Source organism: Gorilla gorilla, chromosome 19 (assembly GCF_029281585.2).
Source record: "Gorilla gorilla gorilla isolate KB3781 chromosome 19, NHGRI_mGorGor1-v2.1_pri, whole genome shotgun sequence".
Classification (NCBI taxonomy): Eukaryota; Metazoa; Chordata; class Mammalia; order Primates; family Hominidae; genus Gorilla; species Gorilla gorilla.
In genome coordinates this window covers 101,297,992-101,315,368 of record NC_073243.2, presented here as the reverse complement: position 1 = coordinate 101,315,368, position 17,377 = coordinate 101,297,992, and positions in this window count along the sequence as shown.

The following is a 17,377-nucleotide window of genomic DNA, read 5'->3' as shown; positions in this document are numbered from 1 at the left end:
AGTCGAGTTTCAGTTTTGGGATATCTGAGATGTGGTGTAAAGGACAGAATGGAAGGGCAAGCCCCGGGAGCTGTCAGCCTGAGGCCTGAAATAACAGACTTCTCTACTTCTGTGAGTGGATTAGGAAAGAGAAGACTCGGTCAGACTTCTTCAAATTTTCGACTTGGCTGACTCTTGTTTCTGGACACTCAGACTTAAAATATCTTCATGGGCAAGTGCCTTCCTCTACCTTAATTTCAGGTTTAGTAATTATTATTATGAGCTTTTTTTTCTCATTTATATTGCCTGTATCTCCTAAATAGATGGGGTTTTCATGGGCAGCCTCATGATTTTTTTTTTTGCCATATTATCAACTCAGAGAAATGTATGATATCACTGTTCCAACTGATTAGGTAGACATTCATCATTAGGGTGACAAAGAGAAGATTTCACATCTTACCACTCTCACCCCAGTGGTTCAACAACTTTTTAAATGATTGTAGATGACAGGAGAAGTCACAGGTCAGGGGTCACTACTTGGATGGTGATTGCCAATACAACCTTTTAATATAATCTGCCCATATTTATGTTGAAGCGTTTTATACACGTGGTACTTTAACGCTGTGTCAGAAATAATAATGTTCTAGCTGTACTGTACCATTATCGCTAATTTTAATTTTATTCTCAACTAGAGTACATTTGAGTATTGTTTACTACAGGGTTGGTAAACAGTAGTCTGCAAGGCAGGTCTGACCTGGTGCCTGTTTGTGTAAAGTTTTATTGGAACACAGCCATGCCCATTTCTTTACATATTGTTCATTGCTGCTTTTTGGCTACAATGGCGGGGTTGAGGAGTCGTGGCAGACACATTTGGCCCCCAAAGTACAATAAATTGACTCTGGCCGTTTGCAGAAGGTTTGCCATCCCCTGCTCTGCTGCATCACTTCACACACCAACAAAGGCAGCAGCTCAAGGTTAGGCATAGACATTTGTAGACACAAAATCAGATCACAAGTGCCTTCCTTCACATTTTAGCTCACATGCAGGTATCAGCAAAGAAGAGGAAACAAAGTGCTTTGTACTCAGAAAGTATTTCAGATAATGAATCACTTTATGATTTTCCATGATTTATTTTTAACTCTTACTTTTCCAATTATTTATTTATTTATGAAATGGAGTCTCACTGTGTCACCCAGGCTGGAGTGCTGTGGTACGATCTCACCTCACTGCAGCCTCCTCCTCCCGGGTTCATGCCATTCTCCTGCCTCAGCCTCCCGAGTAGCTGGGACTACAGGCGCTCGCCACCACGCTCGACTAATTTTTTGTATTTTTAGTAGAGACAGGGTTTCACCGTGTTAGCCAGGATGGTCTCGATCTCCTGAGCTCATGATCCACCTGCCTCGGCCTCCCAAAGTGCTGGGATTACAGGCGTGAGCCACCGCTCCTGGCCAAGTATTTTAAGGCTTCTATTCAAAACTAAAACGAACTGTTAGAAAAAATGTAGTATCTGAAATATATCATTCTGAATATATTTTTGTAAATATCTAATCACAAATGGTCATTTTTTTAATGGAATAGTAAAGGCCAGACTTGATCTAACACCAGCAACAGTAAACAAGTGGGAGAAAAACAAACATCTCTCCATGAATCCAATTGCGTAAGTGCCCTTGTTCACTACAGAGTGCTTTTCTTGATGATGAAATAAGAATGTCTACCTTCAGAACAATTGTCATTCAGTGGGAGGTATGGAGTCAGCCTGGAGCACCTCTAAAAATAAAAAAATTATGACAATGAAGAGAGCAAAAGGGCCGAGCAGCCAGCGTTGTTGCTGTTTATGTCTTTGTTGACCTATCCATCCATAATCATATATTTTGAGCACCAGCTTTGCACAAGGCATCACCTTAGAGGTAAAAAAGAAAAAAATGAAATAAAAATAAGTCTTCCTCTAGCCTTATCATAGTTCTGCGAGGTCTTGGGTCTTTGGGGAGAACAGAGAGACCCCAGCCCCAGTGTTCACATCGCTTTGCCAATGCCCGCACTTATGTGGGTATCTATCTGCAGCTCCATCATGCCCTGGAATGGCTCTAAGACATGCTTCTGTGCTTCTTGCTGCAGCTCCTCCCAGTGGCCAACAGCAGTGATCTGTCCCCTGTCTAGGGGCTCCCATATACCCACTCTCCACCTGCCAGCAGAGCCCAGTCTGCACCCTCAGGTGGAGGGACAAACAGAAGATGGGCCTGAGACGGGCTGGCTGAGCCTGAATCCAGCATTCTACCTTGATGAATCTCCTACTTTCTTGGCTTGCGATTCCCCCAGGGTAGAGCAAGGGGCTGTGTTCAGAGATGGATGGCTCCTCCAGCTTTAACCTGTTGAGTCTGCACAGGGAGCCATCTCCTGGTTGCAACCAAGTCAGGGCATGGAGTGAGCAAGAGTTAGAGGCCCCACAGCAGGAGTGGACTCCACACCAAGATCCTCAGCTTAGCCTGGGAAGTTTGGATTTCTTTGGTTACGTTTAAGACACAAAACTGATTGAAGAGAGATTCACAATACAGATTACAGAAACTAGCAAATAAATGGAAACATTGCTTTTGGCCCTTGAGTGGCAGGTTAGAGATTTAGCTGGGAACCTGGAACTTTGTCTTGCAATTCTGCTTCTGCCACTTGCTGGCTGTAAGATTTGGGGCAAGTTACTTCACCTATTCATACCCTAGTTTCTTCAAGAGTGAAATGGGAATATGAGGGGCCTGCCTCAGTGGGCCCTTGTTTAAAGAAGCTATGATGTTTAAAGACTATAGAACAATACAGGCAAACTGTGAGCACATGTTAGGCTGGTGCAGCACAGCCTCAGGGAACAGAGAGAAGGCCAGGGCTCTGGCCCTCATCTCTAACTCTGAGTGGTGACTCAGGCTGCTGCCCCAGTGGCCTAAACAGTAGCTGCAGAGGCCTGACAAAACCCAAAAGCTATACAAAGGCTCAGGTCTTGGAGATCAATCTAGGTTTTCACTGGTGAGAAGGGAGAGGCCCTTCAGAAGATCCTAGAGAAGCCCCCAGGATCTGACATCCATGGCCAGTCCACAAACTCTCTACCACTGCTGGGCAAACAGGCAGCAACGGCTCTCCCTCCTTCCTCATTCCCACCAGCCTCCCAGTCCAGGCGTCTTTTTCTCTTTAAAGGTTCCCAGATGTGAATTTGAAAGGTAAGGAAGGAGAGGCAGACAAGAGAAGGGAAAAGATGTGGTTGGAGTTGCCCCTGATACTCACATTCTTCTAGAAAGAACATTCCTCAGCCTCCCACTGTATGCAAGGCTCTGAGCAGCTGATGGTCCAGACTAGTGAAGGCCCAGCTCTGTTCCGATGGGCTGAGATGGAAGGGAAAGATGTGTTAGGCAGAAAGAGAAAATGTGTGGCAGAGGACAGAGGCTGCTTCAGACAACTGCTTGCAGGAGCTACAGAGCATGTACGCACACACATGCACACATGTAGGTGTACGTGCACATATATAGGTACACACATGGGCACACATAGGTGTACACCTGCACACATGCATGCACACAGTCACATGCATGAATGCACACATAAACACAGGCACACACACACAGGCCTTCCGCATGCATAAATACACACACAGGTATACACACACTCAGGCAGAGCTACTTCCAGCTGCATGATGGTAGGCAGAGGCAGTGACAGTAGGAATGTCCAGTTTACTTATCTGCTGGTGAAGACCCAGATCAATTTCCCAGATGGTGACTTTCTGTCCAACACTAGTCCCCTGTCTTCTAGGGTTTGAGGCATTGAGAAATTGACAGCCATGGGCCCTGGAGGTCTGTAATGGTTTAGCAATCAGCTCTCTGGGTGTCAGGGATATGGGGGAGAGCCCTGATTTGTAGAGTTTGCCCATTTCTGTGGTGTAAACACTCCACTCATAAATGATTTCAGGCTACCAAAATGATGTCACTGAAAACACCGTTGGTAGGAGGCACTAGTAGTCCGCTCTTGTAAACAATACAGCTGGCTTAGGTGCTAAGGAATCACAAGTTGGGTAAAGTGAAGGAATGGTTTTCCAAATCAAAAGACCACCATGATACCAAACACCAACAAGAAACAGAACTGACACACCATCTCATCTACTGGCCAAAATCTACTTGTTCAATTGATAACATGTGCTCCAGTCAACTAAAACAATGGAGAAATCTTAGAAAGAAAACATTCCCTTTTGATTTATGACACAATGTATAGTTAACAAATGTAGAATTTTTTCCTGTCCGGAAATTGGCAAAATGATAAATATTACTGTATAAGCTCTGGGAGACATCTACTCTGATGAGATTTTCAGTTGTTTTGTTTTGGTTTTGTTTATAATAATTTTGAACAGCTTTGTATCACACTGAGTTAGGGGAAAGGAGAATTTACTAGAAATGCACCCTAAGTGAGGCCAGTGTATAAGGATGTACCACCTCACATGTGTGGGATAGTTTTGCAAGAGGGATTAATGGTCATCTGAACCTTCAGAAAGACTGGAGTGGGCAGGAGCAAACTCCCCCTTCCTGAGAAATTGCTAAGTCCTTCTGCAAGCAACAGCCTTCTGCCATCATTTGGCAAGATCCTCATCAAACAACTTCTTTCATTCCTCGGCTTCCACCCAGTTGTTGCAGCTCAAATTTTTATTAGGTTTTCTGGATGTAAACTTGAGATGGCTCCCAATGCAAACAGAGAAAGCTCCTGTTACAGTCCATTTAAAAAACTGCCCACTTGAATAGGGGAAGAGGAAACACATTCTGTATTTATTCAAAAGCAATGGAGCCTCAAACAATAAGTGAAGATTATAATATTCTTGAGGGAGGCAAAATTTTCAGTTTCAATATAAACTACACAATTGGTTATCTCTGTACCATTCAGAAAGTATCCCAGCCAAATGAGTGAAATATGCTCTGGACAGCCAAGATCCTTTACAGAACAGCAATCAAAACAAAGGAAAAAAAAAGAGATAAAAATAGAACATCTCTCCCTGACACTAGCCCCCAAGCACAAAGCTATAAACCTATCAGAAGCGTAGGTTTAACATCTCATCCTTCAGGAAAATATTAATGAAGCTATAAGACGATCAGAGCTTGGATTTATGAGGCATCAGCTTCTTTCCAACTCCAGATAAACATTAAGCTCCAGCTTATAAGAGGAAAGGAGTTGATGAGTCTGGGTATAATCACTTTAAGTAAATGTAGTATCCAAAGTCTCAAAAACAAACAACTCAAAAAACAAATAAATACATAGGAAAGGGGCAGCAAACAGCTGGCTACTTTACATGTTATCTGGTCAAGCTTCACACACCTCCATCTGCAAGAGGCTCCTGAGGAGGAAACCAGGATTCACAAAGGCAAACTTCCACCCACATTCTCACAGCTGGTCAGTGGAAGAGACAATCAAACCTAAGGCTCTTCTGCATTTTGCCATGAAAATAGCATACAGGTCTGAAGAAGATAAGAAATTCTTGGAGCAGGAATAGAGGCACCCAGCACTTGCCTCCTCCACAAAGAAGGACCAAAACAGCAAACAGATAACCACACGTTGAATAGTGCATCTAGGATAATACACTGGAATTCAGCAGGGAAGTGGCAGGGACTCTTTGAAGCATGGAGGTGGGGAAAGCAAAGCAGCTGGTCCACCTAAGATTGGTATAAAGCCAGAAGGAACTCCCCATTGCGGGGAAAAGATAGGCAAGAGATTCCCAACAGTCCACATTCCCACCACAGACTCCTGCAATACTGGTCACGAGAGAACCTTGGCCCTCACAGGCCCTGAGACGAGTACAGGGAGCTGCCTGGAGTATGCATGACTGCATTGTCCTAGAGAGGAAATGCTGGGTCCTTCTCATCCCTTAAGACCCAAGCTGCTATGGCATGGCACCATTTTGAGAGTCCAGCCTCCACCAGACTACATTCTGCCCTGGAGCCCAATATCCCCTGCATCTCCACATCCATGGAGGACCCCCTGAGCTGCCCCCATGTCCACCCAGAGGTCTTTAGCATCACAACACCATCTGGACCCAGTGGTTTGGCTGGATCCTCCGCACTCTAGCCCATGCAGTGTCCTATGGCCACGCAGAGAGCAGGCAGTGCAGCGCACAGGAAGGCTACCCTCAGAACAGAGGGAGCCCAAGTGCATGCTCTCCAGAGCCTGGGAGCCACCTGCCCAGGGCTGCTGCCACCAGAAGCACCCCACCCCTCCAGTAGTGGGGCCACTGCACACCTGCATGCTGTCCAGCTCCAGTCTACAGCTCCCAGCGTGAGCAACGCAGAAGACGGGTGATTTCTGCATTTCCAACTGAGGTACTGGGTTCATCTCACTGGGGCTTGTTGGACAGTGGGTGCAGCCCATGGAGTGTGAGCCGAAGCAGGGCCGGGCATCGCCTCACCTGGGAAGTGCAAGGGGTCAGGGAATTCCCTTTCCTAGGCAAGGGAAGCTGTGACAGACAGTATTTGGAAAATCAGAACACTCCCACCCTAATACTACGCTCTTCCAATGGTCTTAGCAAACAGCACACCAGGAGATTATATTCCGTGCATGGCTCAGAGGGTCCCATGCCCAAGGAGCCTTGCTCACTGCTAGCACAGCAGTCTGAGATAGAACTGCAAGGAGGCAGTGAGGCTGGGGGAGGGGCGTCTGCCATTGCTGAGGCTTGAGTAAGTAAACAAAGCATCTGGAAAGCTCGAACTGGGTGGAGCCCGCCGCAACTCAAGGAGGCCTGCCTGCCTCTGTAGACTCCATCTCTGGGGGCAGGGCATAGCTGAACAAAAGGAAGCAGAAATTTTTGCAGACTTAAACATTCCCGTCTGACAGCTTTGAAGAGAGTAGTGGTTCTCCCAGCATAGAGTTTGAGATCTGAGAATGGACAGAGTGCCTCCTCAAGAGGGTCCCTGACCCCCAAGTAGCCTAAGTGGGAGACACGTCCCAGTAGGGGCTGACTGACACCTCATACATCTGGGTGCCTCTCTAAGATGAAGCTTCCAGAGGAAGGATCAGGCAGCAACATTTGCCGTTCTGCAATATTTGCTGTTCTGCAGCCTCCGCTGGTGATACCCAGGCAAACAGGGTCTGGAGTGGACCTCCAGCAAACTCCAACAGACCTGCAGCTGAGGGTCATGACTGTTAGAAGGAAAACTAACAAACAGAAAGGACATCCACACCAAAACCCCATCTGTACGTCACCATCATCAAAGATCAAAGGTAGATAAAACCACAAAGATGGGGAGAAACCAGAGCAGAAAAGCTGAAAATTCTAAAAATCAGAGCACCTCTTCTCCAAAGGAACACAGCTCCTCACCAGCAACAGAACAAAGCTGGACAGAGAATGACTTTGATGAGATGAGAGGAGAAGGCTTCAGATGATTGGTAATAATAAACTACTCTGAGCTAAAGGAGGTTGTTTGAACCCATCGGGAAGAAGCTGAAAACCTTGAAAAAAGATTAGACAAATGGCTAACTAGAATAAATAAGCATAGAGAGTACCTTTTTTTTTTTTTTTTTTTTTGAGATGGAGTCTCACTCTGTCGCCCAGGCTGGAGTGCAGTGGCAGAATCTCGGCTCACTGCAAGCTCTGCCTCCCGGGTTCATGCCATTCTCCTGCCTCAGCCTCCTGAGTAGCTGGGACTACAGGCGCCCACCACCACACCTGGCTAATTTTTTGTATTTTTAGTAGAGATGGGGTTTCACCGTGTTAGCCAGGATGGTCTTGATCTCCTGACCTCGTGATCCGCCCACCTCGGCCTCCCAAAGTGCGGGGATTACAGGTGTGAGCCACTGCGCCCGGCCTGAGAAGACCTTAAATGACCTGATGGAGCAGAAAACCATGGCACGAGAACTACATGATGCATGCACAAGCTTCAGTAGCTGATTCAATCAAGTGGAAGAAAGGGTATCAGTGATTGAAGATCAAATGAAAGAAATGAAGCGAGAAGAGAAGTTTGGAGAAAAAAGGGTAAAAATAAATGAACAAAGCCTCCAAGAAATATGGGACTATGTGAAAAGACTAAATCTACGTCTGATTGGTGTACCTGAAAGTGACGAGGAGAATGGAACCAAGTTGGAAAACACTCTGCAGGATATTATCTAGGAGAACTTCCCCAATCTAGCAAGGCAGGCCAACATTCAAATTCAGGAAGAACAGAGAACACCACGAAGATACTCTTTGAGAAGAGCAACTCCAAGACACATAATTGTCAGATTCACCAAAGTTGAAATGAAGGAAAAAATGTTAAGGGCAGCCAGAGAGAAAGGTCGGGTTACCCACAAAGGGAAGCCCATCAGACTAACAGTGGATCTCTTGGCAGAAGCTCTACAAGCCAGAAGAGAGTGGGGGCCAATATTCAATATTCTTAAAGGAAAGAATTTTCAACCCAGAATTTCATATCCAGCCAAACTAAGCTTCATAAGTGAAGGAGAAATAAAATACTTTACAGACAAACAAATGCTAGGAGATTTTGTCACCACCAGGCCTGCCCTACAAGAGCTCCTGAAGGAAGCACTAAACATGGAAAGGAACAACTGGTACCAGCCGCTGCAAAAACATGCCAAATTGTAAAGACCATCAATGCTAGGAAGAAACTACATCAACTAACAAGCAAAATAACCAGCTAACATCATAATGACAGAATCAAATTCACACATAACAATATTAACCTTAAATGTAAATGGGCTAAATGCTCCAATTAAAAGACACAGACTGGCAAATTGGATAAAGAGTCAAGACCCATCAGTGTGCTGTGTTCAGGAGACCCATCTCATGTGCAGAGACACACATAGGCTCAAAATAAAGGGATGAAGGAAGATCTACCAAGCAAATGGAAAACAAAAAAAAAAAAAACAGGGGTGCAATCCTAGTCTCTGATAAAACAGACTTTAAACCAACAAAGATCAAAAGACTCAAAGAAGGCCATTACATGATGGTAAAGGGATCAATTCAACAAGAAGAATTAACTTTCCTAAATATATATGCACCCAATAAAGGAAGACCCAGATTCATAAAGCAAGTCCTTAGAGACCTACGAAGAGACTTAGATTCCCACACAATAATAATGGGAGACTTTAACACCCCACTGTCAACATTAGACAGATCAATGAGACAGAAAGTTAACAAGGATATCCAGGAATTGAACTCAGCTCTGCACCAAGCAGACCTAATAGACATCTACAGAACTCTCCACCCCAAATCAACAGAATACACATTCTTCTCAGCACCACATCACACTTATTCCAATATTGACCACATAGTTGGAAGTAAAGCACTCCTCGCAAATGTGAAAGAACAGAAATTATAACAAACTGTCTCTCAGACCACAGTGCAATCAAACTACAACTCAGGATTAAGAAACTCACTCAAAACTGCTCGACTACATGGAAACTGAACAACCTGCTCCTGAATGACTACTGGGTACATAATGAAATGAAGGCAGAAATAAAGATGTTCTTTGAAACCAATGAGAACAAAGACACAACATACCAGAATCTCTGGGACACATTTAAAGCAGTGTGTAGAGGGAAATTTATAGCACTAAATGCCCACAAGAGAAAGCAGGAAAGATCTAAAATTGACACCCTAACATCACAATTAAAAGAACTAGAGAAGCAAGAGCAAACACATTCAAAACTAGTGGAAGGCAAGAAACAACTAAGATCAGAGCAGAACTGAAGGAAATAGAGACACAAAAAACCTTTCAAAAAAATCAATGAATCCAGGAGCTGGCTTTTTGAAAAGATCAGCAAAATTGATAGACCACTAGCAAGACTAATAAAGAAGAAAAGAGAAAAGAATCAAATAGATACAATAAAAAATGATAAAGGGGATATCACCACCAATCCCACAGAAATACAAACTACCATCAGAAAATACTATAAACACCTCTACGCAAATAAACTAGAAAATCTAGAAGAAATGGATGAATTCCTGGATACATACACCCTCCCAAGACTAAACCAGGAAGATGTTGAATCCCTGAATAGACCAATAACAGGCTCTGAAATTCAGGCAATAATTAATAGCCTACCCACCAAAAAAAGTCCAGGACCAGATGGATTCACAGCTGAATTCTACCAGAGATACAAAGAGGAGCTGGCACCATTCCTTCTGAAACTATTCCAATCAATAGAAAAAGAGGGCTGAAGTGATGGGGTTTTCTAAATATACAATCATGTCATCTGCAAACAGGGACAATTTGACTTCATCTTTTCCTAATTGAATACCCTTTATTTCTTTCTCCTGCCTGATTTCCCTGGCCAGAACTTCCAACACTATGTTGAATAGGAGTGGTGAGAGAGGGCATCCCTGTCTTGTGCCAGTTTTCAAAGGGAACGCTTCCAGTTTTAGCCACCACACCTGGCTAATTTTTTGTATTTTTAGTAGAGACGGGGTTTCACCATGTTAGCCAGGATGGTCTCGATCAGGAAAGGGAATTCTTATACACTGTTGGTGGGAATGTAAATTAGTGCAGCCATTATAGAAAACAGTGTAGAGATATCAAAAAAACAAGAATAGAACTACCATACAATCTAACAATCCTACTACTGGGTGTTTATCCAAAAGAAAAAAAATCACAGATTGCTTGAGTTCAGGAGTTCAAGATCAGCCTGGGCAACATGGCAAAACCCCGTCTCTACAAAGAATACAAAAATTAACCAGGTGTGGTAACATGCGCCTATAGTCCCAGCTACTTAGAGGGCTGAGGTGGTAGGATTGCTTTAGCCTAGGAGGTAGAGGCTGCAGTGAGCCATATTATGCCACTGCACTGCAGCCTGGGTGACAGTGAGATCAGATCTTTAAACACACACACACACACACATACATGAAAGGAAATTAGCATATCAAAGGGATAACTGCATTCCCATGTTTACTGCAGCACTATTTGCAATAGCAAAGATATAGAATCAATGTAAGTGTCCATCAACAGGCAAATGGATAAAGAAAATCTGTATATATACACAATTGAATATTATTCAGCCATTTAAAAAGAATAAAATCTTGTAATTCATGGTAAATGGATGAGCTTAGAGACCACAATGTTAAGTGAAATGTCAGGCACAGGAAGATATGTACTACATGTTCTCACTTATATGTGGGAGTTAATAAAAAATTTGAGTTCATGGAAGTAGAGAGTAGAATCATGAGTATCAGAGGTTGGGGAGAGTAAAGGGGAGAGGGAGATAGGAAGGGTCTGGTTAATGGATACAAAATTACAGCTAGACAGAATAAGTTCAAGTGTTCTATATTGCTGTAGGGTGACTACAGTTAACAAAAATTTATTGTATATTTTCAAATTAGTAGAAGAAAGGATTTTGAATGTTCATGATATGAAGAAATAAATGTTCGAGATAATGGGTATGCTAATTACCCTGATTTGATCATTACACACTGTATACATGTATTGAAATATTTCTCTGTATCCCATAAAGATGCACAACATATAGAATAAAAAAAGAATCAAACCCAAGTTTTCCTGGCTCAAGATTACTTATCTTTTCACCATGTCAGGAGGGTGCCCCATTATCAAAAGTATTATTTATATAACAACCTTTTAAGAAAATAACTTCCGCTTCATCAATTTAAAAGCTATAAGCATTTCATTTTGTGCACTTTCTAGAAACTTGTACCTTAAAAGCACTGAGGTGAATTTATTTTCTGAGTTGCAGGGGAAACAGATAGAACAGGGGTAGAGAAAGATACAGCCTTGTGTTCACCAGAAGGCTGAGACATTAGGATCCTGAGGCCTTCAAGTTGAGTCGTTCCTCTACCATTTTGGAGCTGTGTAATCTTCAGCAAGTTAGTAAACCTCTCTGAATCTCAGCTGTCCTCCTTTGTAAACTGGAGTGAATAATAGATATCACTGCATGTAATAGGCATCACTGTTCAAAGTGTTTGATTAGATAAACTAGGTCTTGCTTGGCACATACAGAAGGCTGTGATTTTCAGCTATTATTTCTGTATTCATCAATCCTAAGATGCATTTTTTCACAATTTAACATTTTTTCAGTGCATCTGACTGCCTATGGCATCTGTGTCAAATTTTAATGTGTCATTGTGTCAAATTTTAATGATGCATCTCACAATCAGTGGAGTCTTGATTTGATGAATTGTGGTCTTGTAATTATCAGTACTATTATTACCAAAGAGATCTGGCCATAAAATAATAATGAGACTGTTTCCACAAGCTGTAGACAATAAGCACCTTATTATTTTATAATAGCATGGCACAAATTTCCTGCTGGAAGACTCTCCTGGGGGCCTCCATGTAATGGCTAAGATGGATGAATATTGCCTTCTGGCAGTAATGGACTTTCTGTAGATCTGTCTTATGTTAAGCAATCTCAAGATGTGAAAATCCAGATTTCTGTTTTAAAAATTAATTAGAAGGTGATACTTCAAAATAGAAGAGCTTCACAAAAGTATCCATTTGGAGCAGTATTTCTCAATATTTCTTTCCTCATTACCTCCCTCCCCAATAACAAGGCTTTTTAGACATTTTTGTCCTAATCACTCCCCCAGTGAAATTTTAATATTGAAGACATACTGTATACCTATTTATGTATTGTTTGTATATTTTTTCTTAACACATGAAATGATATATAAAAGATGTATAAAAGAGTACCATTTGTTGCACACACCCTGTCATTCAAATTTTCACCCCCTTGAGTACAATATCTCCACTTTGAGAATGCATACATTAGAGACAGACCTTAAAGGACATTTAAAATATCGTATGGCTTTGGAAATTTTAACTTACACTCAATTTTCCTAGGACACATCAACTACAGATAGGAAGGCATACAAGTATATTAGATAAAATGTCACCGTGGGGTGTCCACTCCATGTTGATTACAGGCTAATGTCTGCCTAGTTGTTTTTTAGACCATGCTACCCAACCAAAACACCAGGAGGAAGGGACACGTGTGAGCCATTTGTAATTCCTATAATGGAAGAAAACTTGTCTCAAAGTTAAGTTGACTTTTAAAAATGTGCCTAAGTGTTATTCAATCGCAGCATTTCATTTGTTAACGTTATTTCTACAATGGCTCCCAAATATTTTTTCTTTTCTCACATTATTATTTCTTTAATACCAGAAATCAACACCCTGATCAAAAGTTTCCAGAAATATTCCCTACAGTTGAACCCCAAGGGAAGGATTCTTTATATCCATCATCTTAACGGCCATGGCCAGACGAAAGTTCCCTGGGCCCTCACCTGCCTCCAGGCCCCGGGCCATAGAGAAAGGACTCTTGAAGCAGCACAAAAAGCTGCTTCCTGTTTCCCACTTCCCACTTCCTGCTTCCTGCTTCTGGCTTTGGCTGAGCATCCGAAGGAGGAACAATGCTGGGTTCCTGGGCTATGGTGCTTTTGCCTCAGAGTGGATGGGGGAAACCGTGGCAGAGGCTTGGTCCAGAAGATGGGCGGAGGTACTCAGGGGGCCAGGCTCAGGCCACCCCACCCCACTGCTCAGGAGATAGGCAGTTTAGTTTGATGTTTGAAATACCATTTCAAGAGGCCTGCCACTCCACTATGAGGTAAATAGCCTAAAATGTTAAAAATAAAATAAACATCTCCACTAAAAATACAAAAATTAGGCAGGTGTGGTGGCACGCACCTGTAATCCCAGCTACTCAGGAGGCTGAGGCAGGAGAATTACTTGAACCTGGGAGGTGGAGGCTGCAATGAGCAGAGATTGCACCATTGCACTCTAGCCTGGGCAAAAGAGTGAGACTCTGTCTCAAAAGAATAAATAAATAAAAAATAAAATAAAAATAAAATAATAAAACAAACAAAAAACAGCTTGTGAGAATTTTCATCTGAGTTTTAGCTTAGTACAAGGACTCTGGAAGACTCTGGAGCATTCACCGTGGCTATCATCTGTGTCTTTCTGAGCCTTGGGAAAAGCAAGGTACCTGCTTAGAGGTTTTCTCCTTTCTGGGGCTTGATGACCTTGTGTCACCCTTCCATGCAGTGGAAGGACTGTTCCACTGTGACAGTATTTACTCTGTTATGTACCCCAAACCTGGCTACCTCCATGCCTCACTGAAGCAGGCAGGGCCAGGGCTGTCCTTGACACTCCTTTTTCCTTGTGCAATGCTGTGCTGGGGTCTCTGACTTGGAAGGAGGTTGGCCAAGTTCGAGGTTGGCCAAGTTCAAGGCTCACAAGGATGCCTGTACCCAGCCATTCTGCCAGCAGACTGCAGACATATGAGCCAGCCAAGCTGAGAATGCTGAGCCTGGCCTAGGTCAGCAGAACCTCCCCACCCAACTCAGAAATGACACACTGACACATGGTTGTGTGTGTGTGTGTTTCAGAGTCTCACTCTGTTGCCCAGGCTGGAGTGCAGTGCCGTGATCTCAGCTCTCTGCAACCCCCATCTCCCAGGTTCAAGCAATTCTCTTGCCTCAGCCTCCCGCGTAGCTGGGATTACAGGTACGTGCCACCACGCCTGGCTAATTTTTGTATTTTTAGTAGAGACAGGGTTTCGCCATGTTGGCCAGGCTGGTCTTGAACTCCTGACCTCAGGTGATCCACCTGCCTCGGCATCCCAAAGTGCTGGGATTACAGGCATGAGCCACCACACCTGGCCGGTTGTGGTTTTCAGGCAGTGTATTTGGGGGTATTGTGTTGCTCATTGATAACTAATTGAAACACCTGGAGCACAATAAACATTGAGTAAATGTAGCTAGCATCTTTAGCTTTTTATTCAGCTCCCCATGTAAGTACTGGTTTCTCCATGGTGAGCCTCCGCCCCTTCCTGAGTGACTGTCCTCGCTAGTCCCTGCTGGCCTCTGCTGTTCAGGCTAAGCACAGTCATCACCCAGCTTCATAGGCACTGAACATCCTCTGCATCCTGCTTTTCATTCCTGACACACAGTTCAAGGAAAAACAAACCCAAAGTGGCTTTTCCTAATAGAAGAAAGCGTAGAATATATAAATTCCCAGAACCAGATTTTCACACAACGAAGGCAAGGTGAGAACTCCTTGATTCCAGCCACTGCTGTCTGATGTCTGTTTGACTTCCTTCTATTTCTTTTAAGCAGGGAAATGAACATTAATCTTCACCCTCACAATTGTCCCAGGCAAGCCACAAAGTGCTGAGCACAAGGAGAAGGCTGGCTAAGTATGTGTGGAGTGGAATTGGATTAGATGGGGAGAAACTCTGGTTACCTCTAAGCTTGATTTCTACTTGGGCCAGCTATGTGCCGTTTGACCTTGGCCCAAACAGCCCTCCTGTCTATCTGTGCTGCTTCTTCTGTAAAATAGGAATAATTACGTCAGCTCAACTCATCTCATCCATTGTTGCAAGGAGTAAATTAGATGGCACGTGTGAAAATGCTTTGTAAACTACTGAGAACTGTGTAATGCATTGTAAGGCATTGTCATGATTGCTACTATTTCAAGTCCAATGGGGGAGATTGGATCGAAGAAGAATGGCAGACAGCCCAGGGTTGTGGGGGCAGTGAGGCTGACTTGTTTATCAGTAGAAAAAGCATTCTGACTCATCTCAGAAAAGAATCTTGGCAAACACAAAGAAAATAGTCTGGAGAAAGCTGATGAGCCCACAGTTGGAATTCTGTATTGGGGTTTAGAAATGTGAGCACCAGGATGCTGAAAGCATGAGCACCAGGACACTGAAAACATTGAAAAGAGTCCAGGCAAAAGCAGGGCAGTTACTAGAGAACAGAAGGCTCAACTTGCGAAGAATTCAGTGTGAAACACATGCGCTTTGGCCACCAGGAAATTATACTTGTTTGCCCAAGTTTTTTCCAAGAGGAAGATGCTTCAGGGATATGTAACATGCTCTCGTGGGAAGAATGCTGGTTTATAGGCCTCTGCACAGAGACTCCCCTAAACCTCTACCCCAAGTCTGGATGAAGAAAACAGTGAGAGGTGCACCAGATGAGGAGCCAAAGCTTTTCACAAGAACCATACAATGTTTTACCAGTTAGGGTGCTTTTGGCTGTAAGTAATAGACCAGATAACAAAGAAGCTAAGGTCATTTATTATTTCCTTCACAAGAAGTTCAGAGATAGGCCAGTACCAGGCTTGGTTAACTCAGCAGTGCAACAAAATCCTCTAAAACTCAATTCCTCCCCCCTTCTCTCTCTGCGATCCTCGTGGGCTTGATTTATCCTTTTAGGGTTGGCTTCCCTCATGATGCAGAGATGGCTATGACAATTCCAGGCATGCCATGTAGATGACAACATCTCTGTCCCTTTTTAAGAGTAAGGGATAATTTCTCAGAGGTTCCCCAGCAGATTCTCACTTCCACTGCCCTTGACCATGACTGTGATCTCTTTCCAAGCCGTATTAGTCCGGGTTCTCCTGAGAAACAGAACTAATAGGAGATAGATATATTTATGTACATACACGCAAGTGTGTATGTGTTTGTGTGTGTGTGTATATATATAAAATAAGGAATTGGCTTACATGATTATGGAGGCTGAAATGTCCCCAGATCTGCAGTGCAAAGGCCTGAGATTCAGGAGAGCTAATGATGTTAAGTTCTAGCATGAGTCCAAAGCAGAAGAGAGACGTCCCAGCCCAAAGTCAGGCAGGCAGAGAGAGCAAATTCTCTCTTGCTCAGCCTTTTGTTCTAATCAGGCCTTCAACAGATTGGATGAGGCCCATCCACATTGGGGAGGGCAATCTGCTTCACTCAGTCTACCAATTCCCATGCTAGTCTCACCTGGAAACACCATCACAGACACACCCAGAAATAAAGTTTACCCAAATATCCAGATGCCTCATGGCACAGTCAAGTTGACACAACAGTAACCATCACACAATCTTAAACTAGCCACCAACAAGGGGAGTAAAATGACTATGAATGGCTGAGACCAATCCCAATTCACCCTAGGGCTAGAGGGGGAGCTCAGCCCCCAGAAGCTCAAGGCCTTCCAGTCCCTGGACACAGCTGGGGTTCTGTTGGCAAGTAATAGGGGGAAGAGCTGTGGGGCAGTGACCAAGAATGGCTGCACCCTCTGCTCCATGTAACTCACCGAGGAGGTCCCCAAAATGTAATGCATGACAGGATGTTAGCTAACACTTGCTGGGCATGTACTCTGCACTAGGTGTGGTACTAAGCACTTGGTAGGTGTCATCTCATTCAATCAGTTTAACAACCTGAAGCTCCTTGTATTGGGCTTTGTTGGGAGGTGAGATGGACCTTAATAACTGAATCTTCCTGGAAGAGCCCAGGGTTAATCCTCTTAATATCAAATTGCTTTCCATAAATAACTGATTTGCTGTGGTTCTTGTGAATTCCTTCTTTTCTTTCTAGTAGTTGACTTCACTTTAGACAACTGCAATTTCTACTCTGGCATGATTTCTCAGAGGGGGTCCTCAACAAACATGCCTGGGGTCAGGGAGAGAGTCCA